Here is a 15,383-nt window from a genome sequence, read left to right on the forward strand (position 1 = left end):
GTGGGCAGGTGCTGTGAGGTAGACTTCCCAGAATGAGTACGAGGGAGAACCACATCGATGGGAAATTATAATATTTTCTTAATGAAGAAGGTTCTGGTCCCATTTCTGAATTATGACGAACAGTTTGGTTCAGACCAGATGAAGAATGCAGCGGCATGCTGGTGTAGAAGCAAGCTATCAATTTTTAGATATTAGTTATCTTGTATCCAGCCAGTTTGCTGATTCTTTATCAGGAAATGCTTCTTCAGTTGACTGTCTGGGGTTTTCTTAGGTACTCAACAATATTGGCTGTGCCCTTTTTTCCCCCTCCTATCAAGTAATTATATATCTTATTTCCATTTGATATCTAAGTGCATTGCCCAGAGCTTCCAGGAAACGGTGAGTAATAATAACGATATCAGACATCCTTGGTTTACCCCCGGTTTTAATGGAAATACTTCTAGGGTTTCACATTTAAGTCAGCTGTTGCTCAATAAAGCTACATATTGTATCTCAGATTTGCACCTTCTTATCTCTAGTGTTTTAAGGCTTTTTCTTATCTCAATAGGGCAACAGCCTTGAACTTCACAAATCTCTTCAGCATCTAATGAACTTTTCCTCTTAAATTACTGATTTGATTTAATATATTGGTATTAGTGTAGTTATTCTTGTATTCCGGTAGTAGATTCTACATGATCCTAACAAATGATTCTTGAAATGTGCTGTTAAATTTAATTTGCTAGTATCGTATGTAGGATGTCACACCTATGGTAAAAGGTCAGGTTGGTCTACAGATTTCTAATCTGAAGTTTGGAGAAAGTAAATCTTTAACAAATTTTTAAAAAATTTTTAATGATTGGACTATTCAAGTTTTCCATTTTGTGCAGCTAAAATTTTTTCTATTTATTAGTATTTATTGTATATAATTATAATTATAATCTTTTCAAACTCCTCCATACTTATTCATTCCTTCCTTCAATAAATATTGTGTTTAACTTTATAAACTCAATTCATAATAAGGACTCTGCCAGGGAGACTTGACATTTTAGGGATTAAAATCACTGTGCCTGGTGTTGATTTAGGTGCTGATGATACAGTCGTGAAAATACCCAGAGATCTTTTCTGACGGAGCTTCCATCCTAGTGGGGGAAACCATAGACGAAGTAAACAAATTGATAGCAGACGGTGACATGAAGATGACAAAGCGAGGGCATGTGACGGGGACAGGAGAACGTGGCTGCCTGGGACACAGTGCTCAGAGGAGCTGGTGTTTCGTGGGAAGCAGGCCTGTGAAGGCCAAGGGCCAGCACTGCCAAAGCTCCTAAGCCAGAACGAACGTGGTAGGTTAAAGGACAAAAAGAAGGGCAGGGAAGGGCTTCCCTGGTGGCGCAGTGGTTGGGAATCCACGTGCCAATGCAGGGGACACGGGTTCGAGTCGTGGTCCCGGAAGATCCCACATGCCGCGGAGCGGCTGGGCCCGTGAGCCACGGCCGCTGAGCCCGCGTGCTGCAACTACTGAAACCTGTGCACCCATGCGCCTGGAGCCCGAGCTCCTCAACAGGAGAGGCCACCACAATGAGAAGATAGCGCACCGCAACGAAGAGTAGCCCCTGCTCGCTGCCAACTAGAGAAAGCCTGCAATGCGGCAACGAAGACCCAACGCAGCCAAAAAGAAATTTAAAAATTAAAAATTTAGGGCTTCCCTGGTGGCGCAGTGGTTGAGAATCTGTCTGCCAGTGCAGGGGACACGGGTACGAGCCCTGGTCTGGGAGGATCCCACATGCCGCGGAGCAACTGGGCCCGTGAGCCACAACTACTGAGCCTGCACGTCTGGAGCCTGGGCTCCACCACAAGAGAGGCCGCGGTAGTGAGAGGCCCGCGCACCGCGATGAAGAGCGGCCCCCGCTCGCCGCAACTCGAGAAAGCCCGCGCACAGAAACGAAGACCCAACGCAGCCAAAATTAATTAATTAATTAATAAAAAATTAAAAATTTTTAATATAAAGAAGGGCAGGAAGGAAAGGCAGGCAGGTGATGAGCAAGGAGGCCAAGAGACGGGCACAGGTGAAGTCCCTCTTGGGCATCTCTGGAAGGCTGGACGGGTTGCTAGGGGCAACGGGAAGATGCTGGAGGACTTTTCGCATGGCTGGACGGGACCCATGCACACTTTCACAAGGGCAGTCTGGCTGTGCTTGGGGTGTCGGCGCAGAGAACCAGAGAGGCTGCGGGGAGACTAGTTCGGGGTTGAGGGGTCGCGTGGGCAGGAGGTGAGGGTGTGGCCATGTCCCTCCTCTCATTGTGGTTGTTCTTTTCCTCCCCTGAGTAGATATTCTGGCAGTTCGCCTGCTTGATTGCTTTCATCTAAGAGACAGCTCTTGGCTTTCCTGGCGTACTCACTCTTCCGATGTTCTGTTGTCGATAATTCGTTAATGGTGTTTTAGCCTCTGTGATTGCCTTCTGTCTACTTTTCTTTTGACATTCTGTTCCTTTTGCTCTTTTCTGAGTCTTAGCGCATTCGTGTTTTGCTTTCTTTAAAAACAGAAACATCTAGAGACTTCGGTGTATCCTATAAATCTGAGAGATAGCAGAACCTTAGTGTCAGCAGACATTGTCAGTTAGGGCACTGACATCAGGGGTCCAAATTTCACTAGATCCAGGTCCAGCGTGCACAACTGTGATTCTTTTTGAACCCTCCCCTCCTTGAGTAACTCTCCACCCTACTGAAACGGAGCAGGACCCTGGGGTCCTCGCCCCCCATGCCCTCAGCCTTCCTCTTGTCTGCGGACAAACTGTAGGCAAAGAATAAGTTTAAATCAGAGAAGTGAGAAAATGCAGAAGCAAAGGCAAGTAGTCAAATAGGACAAAATAATAATAGTTTAGGCAGTAAGCAAAGTCAAAGGACCTTTAGTTCCTCCTTAAGGGCTACAGATAATATTCCGGGCCGTAACCTGTGAGCCGTCTTGTGGATACTGAAACCCTCACCAGGTGGCAGAAGTTAACTCCACGATGACCGGACTGCAGCCATGACAGAAGCTGCCACCATTCCGAGAACTGGCCTCAAGGAAATGGGAACAAACCGACCCTGGCACTGCAGACTCACTGTACTTAAAACCATCAACATGACGCTGATCAGACCCCTAGTGACCAATTTCAAGAGGACCGTCAGAGCCGCCTGTGCTGTTTTCTGCAGGCAGCCCCTCCCTCCGTCTACGAAAGCTCTGGCCCGCTGGCCGTCAGTGGGGGGGAGTCGGCCTTTGGACAGGAGTTCACCCTCCCCCTCTCCACCCAGGTTGCCGGCCTCCAAAATAAAGCTATCTTTCCTTCCCACCAGCCGGGCCTCTTTATTGGCTTTTGAGCGGCGAGCAGCCAGACCCCACTTTGGGTTACCCTGTGGAACACAGCCTGCCTAACGCATATTAAATGATAATCCCAGATGCCTTCCCAGTCCTCTGTGCCAGGACACGGGCATTAGACTCTAAGTCAGAAGCCAGGGAAGGGAGAACCAGGGCTGTGCACAGCTGCTGGGATGTGACAGCAAGGACCACCATCACACACAAGGGCCTGGAAGCTGATGGAAGAAAAGTTCCGTGAAGGAGAGACAACCAAACACGCCCAAGGTCCCTAGAAGACCGGGTACGGGGGGCAAGGAGAACTGGCCACTGGAGGTGGCAACGGGGAGGCCGCGGGAGGGGAAGCCCTTTCCGATGGCGTGTGTTTCTCAGTGAACAGGGAAGGCCGGCCAGCACCTGGAGGAAGGAGGTACCACGGAAAGTCGGAGGTTTGCGGGAAGGCGGCCGTGAGAAGCCTCCGGAAAGAGAGACCGCCCCCTGCCACGCTTGCCAACTTTCTGAGATTTCTTGAACATCTGAAAATTTTTTAGCAGCCAATCTCCATGGCGTGTGTATGTGTGTTTGTTTCAGAGAATGCAAGAATACAAGTTAGATAAATTGCATCCTAGTCTAAAGCCAGTAGGAGGCGAGAGAACCGGGGGTCACCAGAAAGGTCCCCGGGTCCCAGGGTCTACAGAGGGGAATTCAGGACCGTGATCCCTCCGGTCCTGAGCAAAGCAGAACCATCCCCTAGATATGGCCTCATCTTCCATCAGGAAATTGGACTTTCATATGTTTGGAAATTGAATTTCACTGATGTGGATACCCAATATATTTTTTTCCCTCCGATATAGCTTTATAACTGCAAAAGCTAGTGGAGGCTGTTTCACAAACCCCACTTTGCTTTCGCCGAACACAGCACATCTCCCTCCTGGTGAGCATGTTTTAGCTGTCTCCATCCGAGACCCCCGCTCTCCTCTGTGGGCCAATGCCTATCTTTTCATAAATTAATTAATTAACTAATTTATTTATTTAATTTTTGCCTGCGTTGGGCCTTCGTTGCTGCGCGCGGCCTTTCTCTGGTTGCGGAGAGCGGGGGCTACTCTTCTTTGCGGTGCGCGGGCTTCTCACGGCGGTGTCCTCTCCTGTTGCGGAGCCACGGGCTCTAGCCGCGCAGGCCTCAGCAGTGTGGCACGTGGGCTCAGTAGTTGTGGCTCGTGGGCTCTAGAGCGCAGGCTCAGTAGTTGTGGCGCACGGGCTAAGTTGCTCCGCGGCACGTGGGATCTTCCCGGACCAGGGCTCGAACCCGTGTCCCCTGCATCGGCAGGCGGGTGCTGAACCGCTGCACCACCAGCGAAGCCCCACCAACGCTTATCTTTGAAGGTACTCCCATCCTATGGGCGATCTGGAAAGAAGTCAAGAACAAAAATATTTGAGGACGCTAAAAGCAGGCTTTCCCTGTCAAACTGCCGTACTTTACCACCAAAAGTGAATCCCAGACCTTAAAGGCCTTCCCTTGGAGCCCGCACGCCCCCAGACGACACTTGTAACCTTGTCGTTGGCTTCCTGGTGACTGATTTCTGGTTGACTGGCCCTCCCTTTTCCAGGAGTAAGAGTCTCCTCTCACACGTACAATGTTTAAGTCCCCACGGCAGACTGCTAAATTTAAACCGAATCTACAGAGTGAATGCCAGATGCTAGAATCCTCGATTAAAGGGCTTTCGCCCTGTTCCTATTTACAAAAGGATATCGGACTACCCGACCCACGTTCATTTTCCTGTCTGTGTTAACCACGAGGTGTCTACCTGGGAAGAAACAGACACAAGGGGTCTGTGTTCCGAGGATGAACGACTGCGTTTGACTTTGGACGTGAAGCCCGCCATCGAGTGGGGATGTCTGCATCGGCTGCATCGGAGCCCTGGACAGCCCCTAGGATAACCCTTTAAATAGCTCATTCTCATCTTCTTCCCACATCCACTAGGAAAACATTGCGCTGAACAACCGAACGTCCTATGGGGCAACCTTTGAGGCCATAAATAGATGATGAAAATGGATAATCCAAATAAATAAAAAATTCTTTATAGCTTTTATTTTAACAGGGCCCATCTGAACTCAAATCAAGAGGCAGAGCCAGGGCTTCCCTGGTGGCGCAGTGGTTGAGAGTCCGCCTGCCGATGCAGGGGACGTGGGGACGTGGGTTCGTGCCCCGGTCCGGGAAGATCCCACGTGCCGCGGAGCGGCTGGGCCCGTGAGCCATGGCCGCTGAGCCTGCACGTCCGGAGCCTATGCTCCGCAACGGGAGAGGCCACAACAGTGAGAGGCCCACATACCGCAAAAAAAAAAAAAAAAAAAAAAAGAGTAAAGAGGCAGAGCCAGAACAGACGGCCTTTCAAGAGCACATGAATTAGCCGGGGGAGGATGAGCGTGGATTAATTGTAGAGACGCGCAGAGCACTCCCCTTGGATCCAAAGGGTTTCTTCTCTGTAGTAACCTGTCCCCGTGGACAGCTTCCCAAGTCAAAGGTCCCCGGGGCCTATTTTCTTAAGTGACTCTGTGCCCTTTTGCACCGTAATCCCTCTCCTTTCCAAAGCTTCCCGGACTCCCGGCATCAGTCCTGCATTTGACCCGTCACCGAGCGCCCACCACGCACCAGGCCCTTGAGTCACATCACACACGACGCCCCTGTCCTCGCTCGTGGCGCTGACGGTTTAAAAGGATCTCTCCAGGGACTTCCCTGGCGGTCCAGTGGTTAGGACCCCGCGCTTCCACTGCAGGGGGCGCGGGTTCAATCACTGGTCGGGGAACTAAGATCCTGCAAGCCACGTGGCACGGCCACAAAATAAAAAGAAATAAAATGAAAGGATCTCTCTGGAGCTGTGTTGCAAGTGGACCAAATGGCGGGCCCAAGTCTGCTCCCATCCACTCTCCTCCAGGAAGTTCCCAGGCAGCTCTGCCTAAGAGCCTTTCTACCCCATGGCTAACTCCGTTCCCCTGCCCATCTTGGCTCTCATGCCACCTCCTCCAGGAAGCCCACCATGGTCACCCTATGCAACCCACAGCCTACCCGCCTCCTGAGCCCTGTTCGTCTTCGCAGCCTTCAGTTTCTACCATACATACACATGGCTTTCAATGGTTTTATTTATTTTTAATTAATTCACTCATTTAGTTTTGGCTGCATTGGGTCTTCGTTGCTGCGCGCGGGCTTTCTCTAGTTGCGGCGAGCGGGGGCTACTCCTCGTTGCGGTGCGCGGGCTTCTCATTGCGGTGGCTTCTCTTGTGTCAGAGCACCTGCATTGCCCGCCCATTCTTCGTGTTTGCTCATCCGTCCACCTCTTCTCCCCCACCTGGTGGATTCCACTTATCGTCTAAAACTCAACCCAACTGCCACGTCTCCTGTAGAACCTTCCTGGCTCCTACACACGTCCCCTGCCAGGCCCACAGAGAATCGGCTAAGGCTCCGCCCCCCTTGTTCCTATAACACACAGTTACGAGGAATAACGCACATAACTCAAATCCCACCTGTCCACTGTCCTGATTACATGCCCGTCTCTCCCCTACCAGCTACCCTTGAGGGCAGGAACTCCTGTGTCTTATTTATTTTTGTATTTTTCGTGCCTTAAACAGGGTTTGGCTCATAGGTCATGCACAATGTTTGTTGAATAACAGCGTGAATTTGTCACTTATAATGAATCAGCCCCTTTGCTAAGTATTTGATGCATATGTCGCTTAAGGGCAGGCGGGAATCAAAGGGTTGCCCAAGTGAACTGCACCTGGAAGGCCACCATCAGGTGGGCAGGGCAGGTGCACATGACGGGGCAGCTGCGAACAGCTGAAGACCCCCACCCCTCTACTGCTCGTCTTTCTCCACCACCGACGGCAGCTTTCTCGCTTTGCTGTTCCCATTTTACCCTTTAAGATATAGTCCTGTGAGAGCGACCACTGTAAATTGTATGAGTTCAAAATCCCCGGGAACTTGAAGATGCTTTAGAGAAAGAATTGGGAGGGGAAAGGAAGAGAGAATAGGAAATCAGGCTAAAGCCTTCAGGGCAGCCAACCAAGGAAGAAAGCGCTAACACAAGCTCCTCGCGAGGAGGACAGCGCTTTGCAGCAGCTGCTGAGGAAGCGGAGCATGAAACGTTGACTAACGTTGCCCGTTTTCAGAAACCACTTGACTGAGAGCGCCTGACCTGCCTTCTGAAGCCGTGGCCCCGGCCCTTCGGCTACTGGGGCTGCCCTCAGAGCCCACTTCCCAGGCCGAAGGAGGAGAGGACACCAAACTCAGTGTCTAATACCCTAGGCGCAGATCTCTGCCCACACTGTCGGAGGGACGGGCGAGGGGCCGCATAGAGCACCCCTGTTTCCTGCATCTCCCACTCTTCCCGTCGCTGTTTTTTTTGTTTGTTTTGGGGTGTTTTTTTTGTTTTGTTTTGTCTTGTTTTTTAACTAAGAGGAAGCCGTGAAATGGCACAAGAGCTCAGAGCCGTGGCGAAACATTCCCGCTAGGATCCTATGTTCTCATTATCTGGTAACAACATTCAGATTTTAAAATCCTAACTCGTTGCCAAGCTCTGTAAGATACTAAAATATTTAGGTTAAATACTCTGCTAGAACGATGAGGAAGGGGAAGGGAAAGCACATTAGGAGAGAAAAAGAAATCATCCTAGCAAATGGGGGAAAATGACAGGCTATTTGAAAATTCAAAGTATCATTCTTGGTATGTATCAATATTTTAACATGATTCTGTTTAATTCCCTTCCTTTTAACTCCATCTGAAACTAGAAAGAAATAAACCTAAAAAAAGGCTGGGCTTGTATCTCCATCCACCATCCCATCAATAAAGCTCTCCCTGCCCAGCTGCCTGGTACCCGGCCACGTGCTGAACGGCGGATAAAAGGAGGAAGACGGGGCTTCCCTGGTGGCGCAGCGGTTGAGAGCCCGCCTGCCGATGCGGGGCACGCGGGTTCGCGCCCCGGTCCGGGAGGATCCCACGTGCCGCGGAGCCGGCTGGGCCCGTGAGCCGTGGCCGCTGCGCCTGCGCGTCCGGAGCCTGTGCTCCGCAACGGGAGAGGCCACAGCGGTGAGAGGCCCGCGTACCGCAAAAAAAAAAAAAAAAAAAAGAGGAAGACGCCCCATCGTTTTAAAGGCTGACAGTCCAGGGCCAAGTCCCCTAGGAGACGTTATTTTTCTGTGTCCGTTCCATAGGCTATGTGTGCTCAGGTTTTTTAAATTGTTGGTCTTTTAATATACTTCCATTCCTTCAATGGAAAAGTTATATAGATAAAGGATTTCTTTTCTTCCTAGTCGTAAGTGCAGTCTGCCTCCATGGTCTCTACTTACTCTCTCCTTCAACTATAAAGCCGCTGAAATCTGACTTCTGCCCCTGCCATCTGATATAGAGACTGCTCTTGCCAGCTGACAATGGCGCAGAGAATGTCTACTCTTTAAATTAAACGACCTCTATGTGGCATTTGACATAGTGAATAACTTTCTGAAACTCTTCTCACTGGAGCCTGTCTCTCTGTGGTTTTCCAGAGCGTCCTCTCTCCCTCGTTTTTTCCTTGGGCTCCTGTTCTTCTGTCCGCTTCTCAAGGTGGCGTTCTCAGATCTATCTCATTCTAAGACCTCCCAATAAATGGTAGGCACACCCTTAGCTTAATCCTCCCCTAGCAACCGGTGGCTTCCCTCTCTAGTTGAGGTCTCTTCCCTTACTATCAGTCCCATGGTCCAATATTTATAAAAATATCTCCACTTGGATGTCCCATTTCCAATGTAACCTACCTAAAACCAAGAGCTTCTTTCCCCCGTACACCTGCTTCTCCTCTTCTCCTCCTTACCGGGGCGAGTGGTGGTCCCCTCCAACCCACGGACCCTATGAGAAATCTGGAGGTCACGCTGACTCACATCTGTGCACAGCCCAGGCCCGCAGCAAGCCCTGCCTCTCCCAGCCCTTCACCTGCTCGGCTCCACCCTCTCCACCACCCACATCTTACTTCAGGCCTTCATAACTGCTCTCCTGCGTGATAGCAGCGGCCTCCCTTTGACCCCCTCCAGTCCAGAGAAATCCTTCCACGATGCCAATCTGACCTCATGTCACTCTTGCTTCAAACTGCCTTTCCATCTTCACCAACATAACATTCGGCGTCAGCTCTTACTAGTCTCTCATCACGCTTTTCATTTCGCTCACATTCTGGGCTACTTACAATTCCCCACAAAGGCCACGCTCTCCCGTATTTCTGTGTCTTCGTTCTACATGGATCACTTTTTTCTTGACCTGGCCACAACCTACAGGTCCACCCCAACCAAGCCTACTCCGGTGCGCAAACAGTTCACAAGGAAGCCTTTGACGACCCCTCCGCAGGCTGGGTTAGGATTCCTCTAGGCTGTAACAGTGATAATTTGCAGCAGCTGCAGCAGAAAATAACAAACCGCAACTAACATTTACTGAGGGCTAATCAGACCCGGCGGTTCTCAGACCTGAATGTGCATAGGAAGCGCCTGGAAATATGTTAAATTCCAATGTTCAGATTTCATCCGGTGTGGGACCTGCTTAACAATCTATTCCAAGCGGCTCTGACACAGCTGATCGAGGAACGATATTTTGAAAAACACTGAACTACCGGCTCCCCTGCAACTCACTCAAAACGTTGCCGCCTGACTGCTATTCATAAAATAGCTTTTATAATTTTCAAACATCAAGTACCTGGCACCAAACGTGATCGTGTGCTTCGCACGTACCTGTCCACTGTCTTAAACCCGGGGAGGCTGGTATCATCTATACATAAAGGAACAAAAGATTACAGAAGCTATAGCTGGATCCGGTTCACGCATGCGAATGACGGGAGTCGAGCTTGGGCCTCGGTCCAGGTCACCATCTTGGGCCATTCACTACTCTATGAAAGCGACAACCAAAAGTTTCAGTGGTGTCCCAGGACAGTCAGCTGCATCAAGTCCCTGGCCTGGATTTGAAGACCCTTAAGAGGCTGCGCCTGGGGCTTCCCTGGTGGCGCAGTGGTTGAGAATCCGCCTGCCGATGCAGGAGACACGGGTTCGTGCCCTGGACCGGGAAGATCCCACATGCCGCGGAGCAACTAAGCCCGTGAGCCATGGCCGCTGAGCCTGTGCGTCCGGAGCCTGCGCCTGTGTGAGAGCTCATTTTATGTGTTAACTTGACTGGCTAGAAGATGCCCAGAGAGCTGGTAACCCGTCATTTCTGGGTGTGTCTGAGGGTGCTTCCGAAAGAGAGGAGCATTTGAATCCGTGGACTGAATAAGGCAGGTGACCTTCCCCAGTGCGGACGCGCACCGTCCGATCCGCTGAGGCCAGAATAGAACAGAAAAGGTGGAGGAAGGGTGAATTCACTTTTCTTCCTCCTCTGAGCTGAGACAGCCATCCTCCCCTGCCCCTGGACATCAGCCGGGGCCTTTGGACTCAGACTGGGACTTACACCCTCAGCCTGCCTTTCCCCCTTTCTCGGGCCTTCGGACTTGGGCCGAGTTAACACCACCGGCTCCCCTTGTCCTCCAGCCTGGAGATGACAGATCTTGGGGGTGGATGTGTCGGCCGCTATGACTGTGGGGGCCACACCGGTTCTGGCTCCCCAGAGAAACAGTACAGATTTTGGTACCAAGGGCGACTCTCGAGGAACAGAATTTTAAGGATAAGTTTTCTGAATCGGTTCTTAGGATTCTGGAATTTTCTCTCCAATCTGACTAGATTTAAAGAGGCTAATGAGTCTATTTCCAGTAGTAGAGAGAGCACCGATGGTCCATGGGGTGAACTGTTTATATAGAGATATGCAAAGTACCTGCACTGCATACGCTTAATCAACCACTTATAAGAAGCAAGGAGCTAAACGGCTGTACATGACACTTGCAAATATTTTTGGAAATCTCAGGAATGTAATGACACTGGCGGGTTCCTCCTCATGTGCCAGGCAAAGCGGTGAGAGAAAAAGACGAGCTCCTTAATTCCCAGTAGACCCCGCCGTGGGTGCCCTCTGCTAATTCTCTCATCCACATCCCCTTTTTCCTCTTACACTGTAAATCTCTTCTCTAATGCCTTCTTAACTACCACAGTCACTCAGCTCTTCCGTAAATAAAATCCTAAGATCTTACAACTATCGGGGACTTGGTAAGATGGCCCTTTACCTCGCAGGTGAGGAAACTGAGGCTCCGCGGGGAAGGGCCTTACCTGGGGGCGCAGTGGCCGAGCCAGGACGAGGTCCTGGTTCTCCTGGCCTGAGGCCAGCGCCCCTTCCACACACAGGACAGCCTCCCTTCGCTACCCCAACCAGCAGAACAAAATGCCTTGCTCTTCCTGAGGAGGAGCTTTGCAGGGCGATGGGAATGTTCTACGACCGGATAGGTGGGGGATGGTGGCACAACTCGATACATTTCCTAAACATCATTGAACTGCGGACTTAAGACGGGTGAATTGCAGGTAAACTGGGCCTCCTCCATAAAGCTGTGAAGAACGGAAGCTTTGCCCTGGGGGGTGGGACGGAGTGGGAAGCAAGCGCCAGCACACAGAAGGCAGACAGCGGCGAGCGGCAGCGACCGCGACTGTCTCCTCCTCGCGCGGGGGGGTCCCCGTGCTTCCTGTCGTGTCAGCCCTCCTACTTGCCGCACTGGAAGGTGGGCTCCCTGAGGGCAGGGCAGGGACCCTCCGCGCCTCGTCCTCTCCCACCTCCCCAGCCGCCCACGGCAGGCCCCGTCGAACATTTGCCAAATGAATGAATGCGTGGGAAGCGCGCAAGCTGTTTCTTACCATCCGCTCGGTCTGGCGCAGAGAATGTGGCTTCCCCCCGCCCCCCCACCCCCCCCCCGGCAGGGGCCGACAGCCTGTCCAAAGCCCACAGACACGGAGGGGCTTCAGGGCGGAGCTGGGATCCTAACCACTGCTCTCCACTGCCCCCCCACAAGCCCCGAACGCATGTCAGCTGGTGTCACCACCAAATCTGCAAATAGCTAGACTACCTGCGTCCCAAGAGAGAGCCAAATGAATGTGCATCATTTCTTCATTTAAGAGAGGGATGTGTACAGTGTTTTCTGGAGCCGAAGAAGGGTTCAGGAGTAACGGAAGGAGTGTGGATTTTGGAATCAGGACACGGAAGTGAGAGTCCAGCTTGCTTGGTTGTGTGACGGTGGGCAGGTTTCCCAAATGCTCCGAGTTGGTTCCGACACAAAATGAGGAAAACACCGCCATTCTTGCAGGCTCACCATGAATGAGACTTTCTAAGGGGACAATGCCTGCGACGCCCCCAGCACCCCACCCGGCACACGCACCAGGCGCTCGAGGAGGGCCAAGCGAGACCCGGGGGAAGCGAAGCAAAGGGGAGGAGGTCAGAAAAGAGCGTGAGTGTGGGAAGGCAGGGGGAAGGGCAGGAGGTGGGCAGGGTACATCGGTGTAAGTTTAACACACACACACACACACACACACACACACACACACACTTCAGGGGCGAGCGTCCGGGGCGCCAGGTTCGCTACGTTAAATGGCTGCTTTGCGGGGACTGGAAGGGATACCAGGGAGGTGACAGGGTCCCACGGGACGAGGCCGCGGCCTGTGTCGGCAGCTGGTGGCGTGCGACCCAACTCGCCACCCAACGGAGCTCTCGCTCACGCTCGCATGCGGGCAAGAGAGGCGGAGAGAGAGGCCGGCCTCTCTGACCATCGACAGCTGTACCCGGACTCCCCCGATGGTCTCTCTCCCGTCTACCAGCTGCTCACAAACTCTCCCCCCACCCCCGCTGGCTTCCACGAGCCTCAGAGCCTCCGCAAATCCCCTCCCGGCCCGCGTCTGCCACAAACGGCACAGCCACAGCCCTCCTTCCCCTTCAGAGGCCAAGACCGCTTGCCAAGGGCTCGTTGCTTGACAGTCTGCCCCAGGCCTGCTCTTTCCAAAGGCCGTGTCATCACCCAAACTAAAGGCTTCAGGATTTACACCTTCCTACAGGAACTGTCCTGCGGTTGGATCATTGAAGAACAGAGGGCAGGAAAGCGACCCCCCTCATCTGGGAAGCTTTGGGAAAGTGAACAGAGGACCAGATCTGGACAAGCGAGAGCCCACGGCTTACGTTTCTGCTGCCCCACACCGGCGGGCACGTGGGGCTCTTGAGCACGTACGGGGCGGCAAGTCCAAGCTGGTATGTGCCGTAAGGGGAAAGTATACCAGGCTTTGAAGACTGAGCACCAAAAAACACGCTAAATGTCACGTTTATGACTTTTACCTCAACCACTTGCTAAAATGATCATATCTGGGATACACCGGGCCATCACCTGTCACTTTTTGAAACGAGGCTTCTTAGAAACACTAAGGCCTTGCCTCGTGCTATACCCCCATTAAAGAGCACTGGTCTGGGCCCCTCCCCACGGTCTTCGGTCACTGCCGTACCGCAGGAGCGCCCTCTGACACAAACACAGGGCAACCTGGAAATCTGAACCACAGCCTTCCTCTTGCCCAATTGCACACTCACGGCAGGTAGTCAACACGTCTCCAACTCCATGTCTTTTACAGTATTCTGCCTCTGCTTTCAGATGGCCAGAACGAGTCTAGAATTTCTCATATAATTTACATGACCCTTTTAGCCACATTGATTTTCATTTTCACATTTTTGGTAATCACATCAAAAGAAAAATTTAAGATGAGCTCAAGGATGATGGCTCGGTTTATGAGTCTGAGAAATGCTTTTCTGTCCTCTTCCTTGCTCAAGTGTCAGGTTTTCATGGTGGTCACTCTTCTAGTTTACCAATGCACGTCAAAAGTCAACCATAGGGCTTCCCTGGTGGCGCAGTGGTTGAGAGTCCGCCTGCCTATGCAGGGGACGCGGGTTCGTGCCCCGGTCCGGGAAGATCCCACGTGCCGCGGAGCGGCTGGGCCCGTGAGCCGTGGCCGCTGAGCCTGCGCGTCCGGAGCCTGTGCTCTGCAGCGGGAGAGGCCACAACAGTGAGAGGCCCGCGTACCGCAAAAAAAAAAAAAAAAAAAAGTCAATCATAAACAACAGCTGGGCCAAAGCCAAAGACATGGTAACAAAAGAAACGACAGACCAATATCCCTTATGGACACCGATGCAACCATCCTCAACAAATACTAGCAAACTGAGTTCAACAGCACATTAAAAGGATTATAGACCATGACCAGTGGGATTTATTCCCAGAAAGCAAAGATGGTTCAACGTACAGAAATCAATCAATGTAATATACCACATTAACAGAAAGAAGGAAAAACCCACATAGTCAATCTTAACTAATGCAGAAAAATCATCTGACAAAATTCAACACCCTTTCATGATTAAAAAAAAATATACCCAACCAATTAGGAAGAGAAGGAAATATCCTTAATATGGTAAAGGCCATAAACGAAAAACCCATAGCACCTACTGAAAGACTGAAATCTTTTCTCCTAAGATCAAGAACAATATAAGAATGCCTGTTTTCACCACTTCTATTCAACATGGGACTGGACATTCTAGCCAGAGCAATCAGGTAAGAAAAAAGAAACAAAAAAAAGAAACTTCCTCCTTTCCACTTTCCAAAGTGGAAAGGAGGAAGTAAAACTATCTCTGTTCACAGACGACATGATCTTACATGGATAAAACCCTAAAGATTCCACATACAAAAATGGTTAGAGCTAATAAGTGAATTCAGAAAAGTTGCAGGATACAAAATCAACACACAAAAATCCGCTGTGTTTCTATATGCTAAAAATGAAAAATCTGAAAAGAAAATTAAGAAAATAATTCCATTTCTAATAGCATCAAAAAGAACAAAATACTTAGGAATAAACTTAACCAAGGAGGCAAAGACTTGTACTCTGAACGCTACAAAATGTTGCTGAAAGAAATGTTTAAAACCACAAATAAATGGAAATTCCTTGTTCACAGGTCAAGAAGACTGAATATTAAGATGTCAACAGTATCCAAAGCAATCTATTGATTCAATGCAATGCTTATCAAAAACCCCACAGCATTTTTGCAGAAATAGAAAAGAACATCCAAAAATTCACATGGAATTCCAAGGGATCCTGAACAACCAAAACAATCTTGAAAAAAGAAAAAAGTAAAAAGGCAACTACTGGG

Source organism: Kogia breviceps, chromosome 16, assembly GCF_026419965.1.
Source record: "Kogia breviceps isolate mKogBre1 chromosome 16, mKogBre1 haplotype 1, whole genome shotgun sequence".
Lineage (NCBI taxonomy): Eukaryota > Metazoa > Chordata > Mammalia > Artiodactyla > Physeteridae > Kogia > Kogia breviceps.